Here is a 17,758-nt window from a genome sequence, read left to right as displayed (position 1 = left end):
ACTATGTACGAAATCCAGACGTGGTTGCAGCATGCCTGACAGGAAAGTACGTCCATGTGTGTGATGATGAGTGCAGAGATGAACAACAGTGCAATGTGCCTGATGAGAGAAAGGAAGAGTGGATCTGTCACACCTGCCACAATCATCTTAAAGATGGAGTCATGCCGACACTCGCTGTAGCCAACAACTTGGAGCTCGCTGACATTCCACCTGAACTGTGTGACCTCAACATATTGGAGAGACATCTCATAGCCAAGTGCATAGCGTTTGCAAAGATTATTCCTCTTCCCAAAGGACGACAGAGAGCGATACATGGCAACGTGGTTTGTGTCCCGTCTGAGGTGCAGGAAACAGTGGAAGCGTTACCCAGACTGAGAAGTGAGTCCCAAGTGATGAGAGTAAAGCTGAAGAGACGATTGTGTTACAGAGGACATCAGCTGTTCCAGACTGTCACCTGGTCTAAACTAGTGCAGGCGCTGCATAAACTCAAACGCATTCATCCACAATATCAGGACATCACTATCAGAGATGAGGCCGAGCTTTGTGACCCAACACTTCCTGATGAAGATGATGATGATGATGATGAGGATGCCACTATGGATGACAACGACTATGATGATGCTGATTTAAAGGAAATTGACATGTGTGAGAAAAGTGCACTGTGTGAGACAGAAACTGAGCTTGATGTAGAGCAGGATGTCGACATGTTGTCTTGTGATGGTGAACAGCCAGAGCAGCAGAGAGATGATGAAGAACAGGAAGGTGAAATGCCTAACGGTGGTTTTGCTCTAGAATCATGTCTTCAGCCGTGTGATGTTTCAGAGGAGATCTTATGTTTCAGTGAAGGAATCTACTCGGTTGCCCCTGCAGAAAGTAACAGTCCAGTTGGTTTCTTCAAAACTCCTAAACTTGAGGCGATGGCTTTCCCTGTGCAGTTCCCTACAGGCCAAAACACACTGGATGAAGGGAGACGTATGAAAGTAACACCCAGCAGTTATTTCAAAGCGAGGCTTTTCTGTGTTGATGATCGTTTTGCCAGAGATACAAACTACTTGTTCTTTGCACAGTTTGTGACTGAAATACACTTGGCCACATCCAGCATGACGATACAGTTGAGGAAAGGAAAGCCAATGACTCGAGATGGACGAAAAATAACGTCTGGTATGCTGCAAAACAAACGAGAGGTAGAGAAACTGGTGAGGAACAAAGATGCAGTCAGATTCATGCAGCCGCTGAGAGGAACACCAGCCTACTGGGAGAAAACCACACGAGACCTTTTTGCCATGATCAGACAGTTGGGAACTCCCACATTCTTTTGTACATTTTCTGCAGCTGAGATGCGTTGGCCTGAAGTGATTGAGGCAATAAAAAGACAGCAAGGTGAGGAGGTGAACTTTGAAGGACTCGACTGGTCAGCAAAGTGTGACATTCTGAGAAGCAATCCCGTGACAACAATGCGCATGTTTGATAAGCGTGTTGAGGCCTTATTCAGAGATGTGCTCTTATCTCCTGCACAGCCTCTTGGCAAAGTCGTTGACTACTTTTACCGAGTTGAGTTTCAGCACAGAGGAAGTCCACACATTCACTGTCTCATATGGGTAGAAGGTGCGCCTGTGTTTGAGGAGGATGATGATAAGACTGTTTCGGATTTTGTGTCTAAATACATCACAGCTCAGCTACCTGACCAACTCACACAACCTGAACTGTACAAGAAGGTCACAGAGGTGCAAATACACAGCAAAAAACACTCACGGACATGTTTCAGAAGCCCCAGCTCGGGTTGCAGATTTGGATTTCCTAAACCACCTTCCAGAAAGACAATAATATCGAGACCTGGTGAGGGCGTTGCTCCACTGCAACTGCAAATAGCAAAGTCCAAGCTCCAACCACTGAACCTGTTGCTGAATGAACCTGAAACTGCCTCACTTAGTTTGCAGCAGCTCCTTGCTAAATGCAACTTAACACTCCAAGAGTATGAAGGATGCCTCAATGTCATCAACAAATCCAGTGCGGTGATCCTGAAACGTGAGCCAAAGGACTGCTGGGTAAATGGATATAATGTACATCTACTGGAAGCCTGGGATGCCAATATTGATGTCAGTTATATTCTCAATGCATATTCGTGCATCATGTATCTCACCAGCTACATCACCAAAAAGGAATCTGGACTTTCTGAGTACCTCAAAACAGTCATTGAAAACTCCACCAAAGACCACGTCAATGAATGTGATGAAATGAGGGAAATCATGCAGGCGTACTCTAAAAAGAGAGAGGTCAGTGCTCAGGAGTGTGTGACTCGCGCATGTGGAATAAACATGAAGAAGTGTTCACGTGGTGTCATATTCGTACCAACAGATGACAACGCACTGAAAATGAGTCGCCCCATGTCTTACCTGGAGAACACAACATTAGAAAGTGTAAATGTGTGGATGACGTCTTTGACTGACAAATACAAATCCAGACCAGAAACACCAGAGTTTGAGCAAATGTGTTTGGCTGATTTCGCAGCTACTTGCAGAATTGTCTACGGCCAGCAGAAAAAAGGAAAAGATGTGTTGCCTCTCCTCAATGACATGGGATTTGTGCAAAAGCGTAAAAACGATAAGCCTGCCATCATCAGATTTTACCGCTGCTCACAGGAAAAATATCCAGAGAAGTTCTATGGCACATTACTGAAACTGTACATTCCTCACCGATCAGACCTGGAACTGAAAAGACGGCATTTCCCCACGTACGAGTCCTTCTACAAGAGTGGTTGTGTCCAACTACCAGGTTCTGACCATCCTGAGTATGTCCGTCACATTGTGAAACGAAACAAAGACAAATATGAGAAAAACAGTGAGGACATTGAGAATGCAGTGGAAGAATTTGAACAAAACAGAGGAGTGATTGATGAATGGTGCAATCTGGCTCCAGAATCTGAAGTGGAAAGGTTGGAATGTATAGAAGAACTCGAGGCAAGAGAGCCAGATCATGAAAATGTTCAAGAAAATGTTCCAGAATACACTAATCAAGGTAATGCTGCAACAGAAGCCAGAGCCATCAGAGAGCCTCCGGCCTTTGATCCCACACTGCTACGACAAATGTATCAGAACCTGAACCAGAAACAAGCATGTGTGTTCTATGCAGTTAGAGACTGGTGCGTAAAGCGTGTTTGTGGCCTAAATCCTGAGCAGTTTTTCTTTTATGTCAATGGTGGTGCTGGAACAGGAAAGTCACATCTCATTAAATGCATCTACTCAGAAGCATCTAAGATACTGTGCAAACTGCCCAGCCATTCTGAGGAGGTCGACATAGCAAACCCCACGGTCCTGTTGACAGCTTTCACTGGAACTGCAGCCTTCAATATATCAGGATCAACACTGCACTCTCTGCTCAAGCTTCCACGAAGTCTGAAACCTCCATTTCAAGGACTTGGTAACCAACTGGATGAAGTCCGATCAGAACTTTTAAATGCTGAAATCCTCATCATTGATGAAGTGTCTATGGTATCAAAGCCCCTGTTTGCTTATGTGGATGCAAGACTGAAACAGATCAAAGGTAGTCCCAAACCCTTTGGAGGAATGTCAGTAATAGCTGTTGGAGACTTTTATCAGCTACCACCAGTGCGACAGTCAAAGACCCTCTGTGTGTACGAGCCATGTGAGATTGACCTATGGCAGGAACACTTTCAGACAATCACCCTGACTGAGATTATGCGGCAGAAGGATGATGTTGCCTTTGCAGAGATGTTGAACCGGATCCGTGTGAAAGGAAAGTCAGATGAGTTGTCTCTAGCAGACAGAGCCTTGTTGTCACAGACCATCACTGAACCATCACTTTGTCCACCTGATGTCCTGCACATCTTTGCAACTAATAAACAGGTTGATTCACACAACTCAGTAACATTAGCTCTGCTCCATTCTAATATCACCAAGATCGATGCAGATGACTACAAGAAGGACCCACGAACTGGAAGAATGGCTCGACAAGCCCAACCATACAAAGGAACCAGAAATGAGTTACCAGACACACTAAACGTAGCTGAAGGTGCTCGAGTCATGCTCACCAGAAACATAGACGTGTCTCAGGGATTGGTGAATGGATCGTTTGCTACACTAGTCAGGGTAATAACCGCAGAACAGAGTGGTGTTGCACATGTCACTATGCTCGGGCTCAAGATGGATGATCAAACTGCTGGAAGGAATTACCGTAATAGAGCACCGGGCGGCCCTGATGATGTGGTGTACATAGAGAGAGCAGAGGACAATCTGAAACAGAAAGGAGTTGTACGCAGACAGTTTCCTGTTAGACTTGCCTTTGCCTGCACGATACACAAGGTTCAGGGTATGACGAGGACATCAGCTGTAGTGTCACTGAAACACATTTTTGAACCTGGCATGGCTTACGTAGCCATCAGTAGAGTGACCTCTCTCAGTGGACTGCACATGCTGGATCTGGATGAGAGTAAAATCTATGCCAACCCAGAAATCACTGGAGCCCTCGAGACCATGAGACAAGTCAACTTGGAAGACATGATGCCTCTTCTTCGTATCACACAGACATCGAGCAGACATGACACTCTGACCATTGTTCACCATAACACGGAAGGTTTGCCATCTCACATCAATGACATCAGGAGCCATCATGAACTGTGTCTTGCAGATGTTTTGTGTCTCACAGAAACTCACCTTCAAGGCTCCTTTGTTGCAGAGAGTCTCCATTTAGAGGGCTACAACATGTTCAAACGCAACAGACACCTGTCCTACACAAATGTTCCACAAATAGCCAACAGAGGTGGTGGTGGAGTTGCTGTTTATGTGAAAAGCCACATTCAGGTGCGTGAGAAACAGTACGTACATAATGTGACCGATCTTGAGTTTGTGGCTCTGAAGGTAGAAGCCCCAGTGAGAGCCCTGATTGCAGCTGTGTACAGACCTCCAGACTACAGTGTGAGATCATTCCTGTCCAACCTGGGGAGCCTGCTGGACTCATTGGAGATCATGGACTGTCAGCCCATCATTGTCTGTGGTGATTTCAACGAGAATCTCTTCTCCAACACTGGTAAGCCAATCCTTGAGCTCTTCCAGTCCAGAGGATTTGCACAAGTCATCACTAATGCAACCACTGACAAGAACACACTGCTGGACCTCATTTTCATCTCTCAACCACAACGCTGTCTCCTCTCTGGTGTGATGAGAACCTATTACAGTTATCACAACCCTGTCTATTGTGTCATGTCCTCGATCAGTCCATGAAGGTATCAGGTGAGTTTTAAAGAAAAATGCAATGTACTTGTATATAAATTGATTTAATACAATTATGCATGATTATACAGAGGAGGGGGATCCGCCATACAGCCGTTTCCATCTTTCCACCACAGCAGGGGCTCCACTCTGGTACAGTAAAAAACATGTCACTTGTCACAATCATGTTTTCTGTCTACATTCCTCCAACAGGTCTTAAAATTGTCAGGTAAGACCAAAATCTACTGAGAATCGTGTACTTTTTTTTTAACAATACCACATTGTTGTTAGTCTGGGATTATGTCAATGTAAAGAAAACTGAATCATCTGGTCAAACTAGTTGTTGCACTGTAATAAGATTGTAGAATGGGCTAATTTTAAGTGTTCACAATATTGGATAATATTATGGGTCATATAGTTTTCCAGGTAACCATGTTTTTTTCTAGCAATATTTCTAACACACTTTGGCCTGTGCATTTATCAGGGTGGGTTTGGTTCAGGGTTGATAAATGCACAGGCCAAAACTCTTTCAGCAGCTGTGTACAATGTAAAATGCATTGTACATAGCTGCTGACATTTAGTGTAGCAGACGCACATCAGAAAGTATGTGTTCTAGGTGTAACACATACTTTCTGATGTACCTACCAGCTGAAACCCCACACTTCCATCCCTATTAATTTCATTTTAATTATCCTGTGTTCTCTGTAGTGTTAAGTTTCCTTTGTATTGGACAGGAGACACAATTGTCATGTTTCCTATGTACTGTTAAGTTTCCTTTGTACTGGACAGGAGACACAATTGTCATGTTTCCTATGTACTGTTAAGTTTCCTTTGTATTGGACAGGAGACACAATTGTCATGTTTCCTATGTACTGTTAAGCTTCCTTTGTATTGGACAGGAGACACAATTGTCGTGTTTCCTATGTACTGTTAAGTTTCCTTTGTATTGGACAGGAGACACAATTGTCGTGTTTCCTATGTAGTGTTAAGTTTCCGTTCTGATGGACAGGAGACACAGTCCTCCCTTGTCCTCTGTAAAGACACCTTCCAGTCTTGGCCTCACCTCCTTCTGCACTGTGAGGATCAGCTCACAGCATCTAAGACATGCCAAAGACTGCAGCACCAACTGAACTGTCAATCAACCGAGGACCCATCACAGTTAGACCTCATAGGGACACATTTGACTTCCTGCCTGTCCCCGTCCTTCTTCAAAGCAAAGGACGAGAAAACACCTGCCTGTCTTTGCCTCACTTCCTGTCTGGCTCTGAGATTCTGGATCAGCTCATAACGACCAGGACATCCTGCCACCACTGCAGCAGCAGAGCAGATGTTGAAGCACCGTGTTAACTGTTCATCATCAGTGGACACTTGCTGGACCACAGAGACGTGTGTTCTCCCTGCCAGTGTTGAGGTTTCTTCACAACAGATAATAAGGTATTGTTTTCTTATTTCATATGTGATTTCTAATGTTTTGTTTTAATTTTGTTATCATTCATGTATTACTTTTGTATGAATGCGTGTTCTTAATAACACTAATTGTTCATCCAATATAACATTCTAATTTTATATCCACTTCTTCCTTCAGGTCTTCCTCCTTTGTGATTCCTCCACTTCACAGTGAAGACACTCAGGACTGCAGAGAGCGCTGAACACATAAAAGAAGCTGAACATGCAGCGTATTCAGTTTCACTGGACTACATGTTGATCTGCTCTGCACTGCTCTCAGAGTTCAAGGTATTTCATTACTGTGAATTATAAACCTTTTTAGAAAGTTTAGTTTCTAACAATAACTTCCTGTTTTATTTTTGTCAGGATCAGGTGTGTGACTGCAAGGAAGAGTCATCAGTCAGTCATCACTGTCCCAGTGACAGCCCCACCTTTATGCAGCTTCAAGCTCCTCCCTAAACCAGCTGTAAAGGTAACAACTGGGATTAGATCTTTTTAAAAATATATCTCTGACCACAACAAAACAATCCCCTGGTAGTCTTACTACTTGCATGTGCTGTTTACATTTTTAACAACATGAATACATTTTCTCCTGTTTCTGTCTTTAAGGCCTCTCCTCCTCCATGTAGCTATAGTAACACTATCCTGACGTGATGACTGGAGCAGTGGATCTACAGCCGCTGCACAGGTCAAAGGTCATAATGTTACAAGTCTTCAAAGCATACACTACTAACTCATGAACAGTATTACTACAGGACACCTGTCTATTTCGTTTGTTTAATCTCTACCGTATTTGATCTAACAATATACGTTTTCCTTATGTTTCATCGCATTTTTTTGTTGTTGATTGTATTTATTTATGTATTTATTATTTATTTGTCATCCGTCCCTTTTCAGTCAGATTTATGAGAAAATTAAGGATGAAAATGTTTGTTTGATTGCCTCGTGCATATGGACAAATTAACCTTGAAGAAATGACATATTTGTATCACAATGAGTCATCAGTATGGGGTTTCAGCTGGTAGGTATATTCAAGGTTTTTCACATGTGTACACCGATCCTTAGGATAACCTAAACTCTACTGAGGCTGCCCAGTGTTAAATTGTAAGACTGTGAAATCCATCAAGTGTTTTATCTTCAGATGGCTAAAACATGACTTGGCGCAAAGAGCCTTGTCAAAAGATTTAATAGGAAAACAAATCCTACAAAGCTTGGGTCCTAACCTTGAGTCAACAAGTGACTCTAACCTCTAATGTTCCATCAAAGTAAGGAGAACCCAGTGTGTCTGTGAGCCTCAGTAAACTGAGCTTAACGCTGGGATAGTCTAAACGACAATGTTGACAAGACTTATCTGTCCAGGGCTCCTGGACCTTGAAGTCTTGAACTGAGTATTAACCTAAGTCTGGAAACGATGTGAAAAACCTTTGATTGTAGGAAATGAACCATATTGTTAACTATTGAAACTATAGTACATTTATTCATGAATAACACAGGGACCAATGTTCACAAAACTGTGTTGATACATTTCTCACTCTAAGATTTTATCTTTCATGAAATACTCAAAATAATTATGACCAATACAACAGTACTTGTGCACTGTACTCATCTATATTATTTCATTATATTTCCATAGAAGATAATGAGTCAAAAAAGGATGTAAAGACGGGATCTTCTTTTGTGTTGTATTTCAACTCTTAGCTTTGATAAATGCTGCACTTCATTTTCCACACTGCCAATTTTGAAATTAAAATATTATGCTTTCTTGCTGTGCTGGTCTTCACTTTTTGGCATTAACACTTATTCAGCAAAGCCATTGGAAATTTTAATATTTTCAGAAATTGAACTTAATTTCATCTTTGAGCTTGCTGGTACATTGTCATTTCTATATCATGAGCATTTTTTAAATTAATTTCAGTTTTTCGGCTTGTTGGTAAATTTTTGGATTTCTGTATTTTCAGCCGTCTTTGAAATTTGTTTTAGCTATTTTTTGCAATATTTCACATTTATTTCAGCTGTTTTCATTTCTGCTTTTTCAGCAAATCTATTGAAATTCCTTTCAGCTTCTCCCATTTCTGTATTTTCAGCAATTTCAAATTCATTTCAGCTTTTCTAATATGTGTAATTTCAGATGTATTCAAATTCCCTTCAACTTTCTGTATTTTCAGCTATTTTTAAATATTCATTTCAGCTTTCAGCTTTTTGCATTCCAACGCATTTTCAGCAGGAAATGCATTTTCTAGTTATTATTTTTTATCTTTCATCGTAAGCGTTGGACAACAGTACTTTCTGATTGATGTTGTCTTCATGGACAGATGCGAATACTTCCAAAGCCATTCTATTCTCTGTCAATCACAACGATGTGAGCGTGATGATGTCTGGGCCGTGGTGACTGATAATGCTGCTCACTGTCTGAAGGAATACAGGAGGCTCTGAGAGGAGTGTTGCCCAACAGCGTACATGTAACCTGCCTCTGCCATGTCATCACGCTGGTGGGTGAGACCTGGCAGCTCTGCAAATCATTCTCCATTGTGACATGGATGAGATCTGCCTGCTAGAAAGAGAAGATGCTGCTTCCTCATCAGCAAGGAGTTTGTGCAAGCTAAGGCTCCGAGTTGCACTTGGAATTGAAGTTTACAATGTTTTTGATATTTCCACCAAAGTTAAGTTGAATTTCCAAAATGTTTTATTGTTTACTGCACGGGCTGTTGCAATTGTTATGCACCTTTGTTAGTAGATATTGACAGGACTATTCTTACTTAGTTTGATCTTACATGGAACTAACGGCATTTTTTGTTCAGTCATGTATTTTGTTTAATTTAAACCAACAAATCAGATTTTTTTTTTTTGAATGACTGTTCTGTTTGGACACACAAGAAAAAATATTGCCATGTTTTTATCATGCAGCATGTTTTTGCCTGAAATAAGGTTCTATGTATGGAAGTTTTCAGTTTTAACTGAATATATTGTCTACATTTCAGTTCTTAATTCACTGTCTCTGCGTAAAATGTTAAAAAACAAATTCTCAAAAATTAAAAGACAATAAGTATTGTGGGAAAAATTAAACCGGAATTCGAGAAAAAATGAAACAGATTTTATTGGGCCCTACTTACTCTGTGTCATAAGAACGCCGTCCATCTTTGAAGTTAATCAGATGCTCATTAGACCAATCACTCTTCATGGACAAACATCTGGGTTCAGGAGACTTTCCTCTCTGCTGATGTGACCTGAAAGAAACACTGAGATTACATCATCACATCATCATCTAATCATGAAGCATCAGCTCACATGGTGTCCGTCCTCACAGAGAGCAAAACAAGGTAAAGGTCCATGACGTGAGGTCTGGATGTGGACCACATGACTCCCTGTAGTGGTTTAGGTCTACTGGTCCTGCTGGTCCCACTGAGAATCAACAGCTCAGTCTTTCAGCTCACTGTTTTCTTCACCAGTCAGTTTGGTTTAGTCCCAACAGGTCTCACCAAGTCCTCCATGGAGCTCTCCCTCCCTCACCGGACACTGCTGAAGGGCCCTGGAGCAAGAAACCCAGAACCTCCACCAGAGAGTCTGGTAGAAACACCTCATCATCAGCCTGAGACCCTCACCTTGCATCTACAGAGGGACCAACATCTTTGATGTCTATAGGATGATTCATAGACCGGTTACTCTTCATGGACACACAGCTGGGTCCAGGTCCAGGTCCTGGTCTCTGATGGATCCTGGTCACACACATAGAAGCAGAGTCAGTGAGTCAGAGACGTTGGGACATGGAGACGAGTGGAGGACAGTTGGAGATGGTCCTCTCACCTCTGAGCTTTGGTCTGGCTGTCATGTTCCCCACACAGAGGGGCTTCAGAGGGAGGGACTCCGTCCTCTGGGTCCTCAGCCTGATTCATAGCAGAGTCCACACCTTCACACCTTCACACCAACCTGCTGGCAGAGCTCACACGTTATTATCTTCATCAGGACAAACACACAGAGCTCATTCACCTCAACACTAAAACTCTCATGGGACACTTTGTGTTGTTGTCTTGAGACAACGTGTCAAGAGACTTCATTGTTGCATTTTCTAGTTGTTGGAATGCATTAACGATGCATTCCAAGTATTGTTCTTCGAATCTTTATTTCTTCATCTTCATCTTCTTCTTCTATTTCTTCCGCGCCACCTTTCAACTCCTTCACACTTTCAGCTATTAAAACCGTTCAAATATTAAAATGTTCAGCTCCTTTCTGGCTTGAGGGCTATGACTTTTCAGCTTTCTACCTCTTATGCTTGAATTTATATAAATCAATAATCGTTAATATTTTAAATATTATTATTATTATTATTAAATATATTTTCAAATGGAGTTTGCTTTTCAAATCCTCTTCAACTTCTTCAACTTTCAGATTTTTCAGCTTCGCCAATCTTTCAGCTACAGACACCATTTCAACTCTCAAATGTTCACACAAGTCTCAACTATTTTATGAAAAAAACTGCTTCTTGATATCTATTGTACTTTTTTCATAATCACTGATTATGTTTCACTAGTTCTTCGCTCCGTTTCTGACTTTTACATGAGTGTGTATTGCGTCTGCTAGAGTGGAGAGCTCGAGGCTAGAGTGTGGGGCAGCGCAGAAATCTGGTTAAAAAAGTATGGAACTTCTGTCCTTGCAGCCAAAGTATACACTCTAGAGGCTTCATTTCTTCAGATTAATGAGGGTATGGTTGTGCTGATTGGATTAATGTGTTCATGGAATCCCAGAGTTTTTTAGTTTTGGCGCAAGGAGTGTTTGAGTGACACAACCTCTGCCAAAAGCCCCATAGGCTCCAATACAAATCTGCCGACATATTTCTCACAAAAATCCACAAGGTACACGTTTTGTCAACGGCCATATGAGCCGTATTTATTACCGGACAGACATAAAAACACATCCACGCGTTCGGTAGAGTCTTGGGTCTCATACAAACGCCGTATTTTTTAGATAGCTGTTATAGTTTTGCGCTGGTTCTCATTTGTTTGAGGTGTGGATTCTGTGTAACTCGCTGTCCTGTGTCTGCTCTTTTGCAGCCGCACAGGTGCGGCGTTGTCGTGGTTACGAGCACTCACATGCTGCAGGATCTGTCTGTGACTCACAGCTGCTCCTACGACCTGATTAGTGGAGTCACATGACGCAGCTATGCTTTCTGTCAACAGACCAATATGATAAAGACACTAGCCCCCCCTCCCCCCTCCCCCCTGACCTCTACTTACTGTTAATCACTCTCAGTCAGTCAGTCAGTCTAATTCTCCTCCCCTCTCCCTCTCTTCCTCACCACCATTCCCTTCCTCACCCTCTCACCCTCCCTCCCTCTATCTACACCCCCCCACCCCACCCAATCCAATAGGTGCGCTGTTGCCGTGGTTACTCGTAAACACGCTGCAGTATCTCTGTGTGTGACTCACAGCTGCTCCAATGACGTGATTAGTGGAGTCACATGACGCAGCTATGCTTTCTGTCAACAGACCAATATGATAAAGACACTCGCCCCCCCTCCCCCCTCCACCCTGACCTCTTCTCACTGTTAATCACTCAGTCAGTCAGTATGTCTGTCTATTTCTCCTCCTCTCTCTCTCCCTCTATCTCTTCCTCACCACCCCTCCCTTCCTCACCCTCTCACCCTCCCTCCCTCTATCTACACCCCCCCAACCCACCCAATCCAATAATTTCAAAATAAAAGCCACATGGAGGGAATTTTTACTGTAATGTTTGTGATGAGGTCTATTAATTAAAAACTTCTTAGTTTGAATAACAAACATTCTGTCTCCCACTACGAATATTACTCGTACTTCTAGTACTACAACTGATACTTCTACTACCATACTACTAGTATTTCTACTGCTATTAATACTACAACTACTACTAATGTTATTACAAATACGACTATGGCTAATAGTATTACAGCTGTTTCTACTGCTATTGATACTAAACCTACTATTACTGCTAGTACTACTAATACCACAATTATAACTAATACTACTACTAATATTACTACAAACAATTTTAAACAAATTTAAGCTCCTGCAACTTCTGTTTTTAGAAAATCTATTGAAATTCAGCTTCCCCACTTCCTGTATTTTCAGCAGTTCTTTAAAATAATTTCAGCTATTCTTATGCCTCTATCAACAGCAATTTTTTAATTTTCATTTCTGTATTTTTTTGCAATATTTCAAATTTATTTCAGCTGTTTTCATTTCTGCTTTTTCAGCAAATCTATTGAAATTCCTTTCAGCTTCTCCCATTTCTGTATTTTCAGCAATTTCAAATTCATTTCAGCTTTTCTAATCTTTTCAGCAAATGTACTCAAATTCCCTTCAACTTTCTGTATTTTCAGCTATTTTTAAATATTCAGCAAATGTATTCAAATTCCCTTCAACTTTCTGTATTTTCAGCTATTTTTAAATATTCAGTGCAGCTTTCAGCTTTTTGCATTCCAACGCATTTTCAGCAGGAAATGCATTTTCTATTTCAAATTAATTTCAGCTTTTCTAATATCTTTTATTTCAGCAAATGTATTCAAATTCCCTTCAACTTTCTGTATTTTCAGCTATTTTCAAATATTCAGCAAATGTACTCAAATTCCCTTCAACTTTCTGTATTTTCAGCTATTTTTAAATATTCAGCAAATGTATTCAAATTCCCTTCAACTTTCTGTATTTTCAGCTATTTTTAAATATTCAGTGCAGCTTTCAGCTTTTTGCATTCCAACGCATTTTCAGCAGGAAATGCCTTTTCTAGTTTTAAATTCTCATCCTATAAATGTCGTGTTTCTTTTAAGCGCTTTCCTTTGGCAGGAGGCAGCGGTAAGGGAATAGTTCCCTCTCTAGCGTCGCTACCAGCTGGCTGTTTTCTCATTAAACTTGTTTTTGTGTGGTCATACGTGTTCTGTCTCCACACTCTCTCAGGTTCAAACTGCACCATATTTTCATTAAATACATCTGAGAAGTGAAGGATGTCCCTCGATTTGGGTCGGTTGTCATTGAGGGGTGATGGTGGGTCCCGGAGCCACCAGACCAGCTGAGAACCACTGCTTTAAATAGTCGTATTCTGCCCCCTAGTGGTGGAGATGTGAACACGTTTACTCTCCTTAAAGTGTCTCTGAGCACTGAAGCAACACAACAATACTGGAAATAAATATCAGAGCCAACAGCAACGAGTCTGCCACCACAAACTGTGTTATTACCTACAGTAATAAATGTGTTGTTACTATATTAATAACTATATTGCATCAAACAGCGCACAGATGAATGAGTATCTGTGTACATGGATGAATGTAAATGTGTCTGCGTGTAGTCAACTGCTGTTGTTAACACACGATGACGTTTCATATTCATTCTTCTAATGTTACTCTGCTATATTATAGATATTGTTGCGTCACAGACGGATTTCTATCGTACAAACGTTCTATTGCGTTTTACTGTTAAAATGTGCGCACTTCCGGTTTAGCGGCTGCGCTTCGGTTTCGTTTTAAAAGGAACAAACAAAAAGGGATTTACAGACAAACAGATCGGTCGTTTTTTCGTGTTTGGATTTGGACAGAAAAGGACATTTACTCCTTTGGTTTGAAGCAAAAAAACTAAAATAAAACGGTGTTATTTCCGTATTTTCGTTTTATTTCCGTATTTTCGTTTTATTTCCGTATTTTTCGTCTAAACGGTAAAGGAACTTTGCAAAGGTTGACGGCCCGTTAACACACAAACACACAGTAAACACACGCTGTGTGTCACGGGACATACTCACACGATGTGACACTTTAAGACGTTAAAGTGAAGCTTGGTGACTTTCTACGCGTCTCCCTCACGTCTTCTTCTTCTTCTTCTTCTTCTTCTTCGTCTTCTTCCGGTTTGTTCTGGCGGGTCGCAACCAGCGTCACGTGACCAGGTGCATTGCGCCACCTGCTGTACCGGAGTGTGCAGGTTCAGGGTTTATTGCTCAGCCTGCCGCTGTTACCTGGATCCTACGACCTGGTCCCGTCTCTTCTATGAGACGCATCAGGGGTCTAAAGCAGTCGGGCCCACCCTGCTCCACTGACACGACTCCCTCCACACTCCACTTCCGTCCCCGGTGGACAATTTGAGCCTCCAATCGGTTTCTTTCGTTATTGTATTTTTGTCCCTTCGTAGTTCAGACCTGTGTGACTGAGTCGTGATATGATGACCTCCTCTCTCCGCGTACAGCAGGGATCCAACATCTCTTCCAGCATCCATAAACATGTCATTAATCATGATATTATAGTAATATTACAATTACGACTGTCCTCTGAATAATGAACGTGTCTGTCCTCATCCCTTCATAATGAGCGTCTCTGTCCTCTCCACCAGACCTCCTTGTAGAAACATCTCGTTTTAGCAGCTCCGTTCACCGGAACATGGAGGAGAAACACACAGAAACGGAAGCGAAAAGACTCCGAAGGCTCGTGTTGCTGTAAACGTCTTCCGGATGTAAGTTAGTTCAACGTGAGAGCCGATAAACCGCTACGGTCTCCTGATGAGACAACATGTCCAAAGGGCTCAGAGTGGGATTGTTATCAGACACGTTGGTTCTTCAGGTGATTCCGTGTTGCTGAATAACAGATGAGATCCGCGTGGTTCACAAAGGCTCTTCTACTTGATGTTAGTGGTGATGTTTGGGCCGGTTAGGCAGCAGCGTTTGTTTAATTCAACCCTTTCTGAACAGAGTTCTGCAGCACACGTCACCGTCAGGCTGAGCGCTTATAAGCAGCTGCTTGGTTTGCCCACGTGGGGGCGCTGTGGCCCACAGAGCCGCCGGTTAGTTCTGTGACGTCACATAAGTGCGTTTTAAGTGTTTAAAAGACACTAGAACACAACACACTGAACTAAACCAGAGACGTGTGTGGGACAACGTCCTGTAAGAGGACAACGAGGGAACTCGTGCTGATGTCCAGCAAGGGGACGTTGTCCCTCCAGATGTTAGTCCATCGTGTTCAGAGGCGCTGACGTTTTCAGTGAACTACAAGCAGGAAGTGAACTAATCCCACATGTGCTGCTGCTCGATGACTGAACCCGTTGTTGTGAACAAGAAGAGGCTCTTTAGTCACCAAAGAACAACAGTTACTTCATTATCGTGGCTCCACTGACCTGTGATTGACAGGTGACATCACGTCACTACCTGAGTTAAGACAATGACGTCACTACAAGGCTCACCGCTACTTGAGCTTCTCTGCATGGCCTCAGCGCGCTGCATCGTGCCGCCTTCATTCACGTGTCATTCAACATGATTGACAGCTGTATGAACAGCAGCTGAGGGGCGCGGAGACGTTCCTGCAGCAGGAAGAACGGAGAGAACTCAGAGCACCAGTAAAGGTCTTCAGGGAGCCCCGGTGGTGGAGCTCAGTGGTTCCATTAGCGCCTCGGTCCAGGGGAAGCTTCAGGAGAACGGCTGGTCATGGACGGGTAATAAGCAGCAACAGAAACATACGAGAAGACTGTCCACAGCCGCATCATGAGGGACCTCTGTCCTCGTGTCCCCTGTTGACTGGACGACACGTGGAAGCAGCTGAAGGTCCTGATCTCCACGCTGCTCGTATTAACCTCCCAACGTGGGGCCCTTTCTCAACGATGGGACGCAGAGGACGGACTTGCGTTCTGGGGAGAACAGACTCGGGGGTCCTGACTCACGGGGACAACAGAGGACGCTCATTTCATGGGACAGCAGCTGCCTCGATGACGTCAGCTGCTCTGAAACATTTGAATACGCTTCTTGACTGTCGGGTGTTTAACTATCACGCTTTTGTTTGCTTCTCATTTCAAATAGAAACGCTGTGTGTGACGGAGCAGCAGAGGAAACTAATTCACAGTAAATATAAATATCAGACATGAAAGTGTCTCAATGGAGCAGATCAGAGTTGTTGGAGCCTCGAGGGGCGAAGAGCAAAGAGGAAAAGGGCGGCGTTTACCCTGAACACCCGTCCACAGCAGCACAGAGAGAACGGCCCCCCCTCACCCACTGAGGGACACCGTGCACATCAGGAGCCCAACGACACGACCAACGTCCAACAAACAGGCGTTTAAAAAGGGCGGCAGTGCTACTTTCTGCACGGACGCTTCAGCTTCACCATTGGTGAGATGCTCTGTGTTTCAGTGTGTGTGTGTTACTCAGCTTCATTGTGTTCTATTTGTAGCCGTTTACCTGCTTCATCTTCCTCCGTCTGGATGTAGCGTGTCCTTCAAGACAAACACACAAAGTGAAACTATGTCTTTGTGATGACGGCTTTAAAGCAACATTTAGTGACTTCAATGAAACGTCTCACTGTCTCTTGACTGTAGAACACGAGACATAATCTACACGTCCACAAGGAGACACGTCCTGGCTCGACTGCTTTCTGTCCCGACATGTTTTACTGCTCATCAGTAGCTGAAACATGCCTCTGAAACAGCTAATAGGACGTTTAGATCAGACGGTTTGATTGTCAACGTGTCACTGGCAGTGATTGACAGCTGTGTTGGAGACTCCAGGCTCTGATTGGTGGCTTTCCTTTGGGCGCAGTGAAACGTGCCAAAGGCCATTCGGAGCACTAAGCGCAGGCCGAGCATCCTGATCAGCATCACTTTTGCCTTGTTGACAAGTCGTCTTTTCCTCCTGCAGGAAATCCATATGGAGTGTGTTGGAATGAGTGCGAGCTCCAGTTTTGACAGGAGACGCTCCAACGTTTGAGGCCGGAGGACACGCTGTGGAGAACCATGATGTCCACTTTAGGAAAAAGATATTCATTGACTGCTGTAAAACGTCTCTCTAGCGTGTTGTGGGGGATATTAGCTTATAAAAACAACAACATGTGAAGATAGTTCTTTCAATCTTGTGTCAAATCAAAACTGAATCATTTTGACTGCAAACCCTTGATGCTGCTTTTAATATTACATGTATTTGTAAAGAAAGTTTAATTCAGTAGATATTTAGCTAACTTTTAAATATTTTCCTATGATGAGTTTATTCAGTTATGACATCATAGCATTATTATTATTATTATCTCATCAGAACTTTGATTGGACTCTGCAGTGTTTTTTAAAGGTTGTTGACAGAAAACGCTGATACCAGCTATCTAATGGCAGCTA

The 17,758-nt window shown here is 42.8% G+C and overlaps 1 protein-coding gene and 1 long non-coding RNA gene across 3 annotated transcripts in view; one reads left to right on the top strand and one right to left on the bottom strand.

The window, feature by feature from the left end:
* The window catches only part of LOC144390270 (protein NLRC3-like), a 199,399-nt gene that overhangs the window by 48,919 nt on the left and 132,722 nt on the right, over positions 1 to 17,758 (bottom strand). The window contains exon 1 of one of the 2 annotated variants that reach the window (XR_013454330.1): positions 10,271 to 10,679. The exons of the other annotated variant lie outside the window; for it this stretch is intronic. The gene's annotated coding sequence lies outside the window, so the exon portion shown is untranslated. Of the gene's footprint in view, positions 1 to 10,270; positions 10,680 to 17,758 lie in introns of those variants that run through there. 2 annotated transcript variants of the gene reach the window in all.
* LOC120814292 (uncharacterized) lies at positions 3,093 to 10,025 on the top strand. Its single transcript, XR_013454406.1, has 4 exons — positions 3,093 to 6,659; positions 6,811 to 6,959; positions 7,038 to 7,143; positions 7,281 to 10,025. It is a non-coding gene; the product is annotated as an uncharacterized LOC120814292 (long non-coding RNA).

This window comes from Gasterosteus aculeatus, chromosome 21 (assembly GCF_964276395.1).
Source record: "Gasterosteus aculeatus chromosome 21, fGasAcu3.hap1.1, whole genome shotgun sequence".
In the NCBI taxonomy this organism is placed as follows: Eukaryota; Metazoa; Chordata; class Actinopteri; order Perciformes; family Gasterosteidae; genus Gasterosteus; species Gasterosteus aculeatus.
The sequence above is the reverse complement of the archived record's forward strand: the minus strand, read 5'-3'. Positions and strand labels throughout refer to the sequence as shown.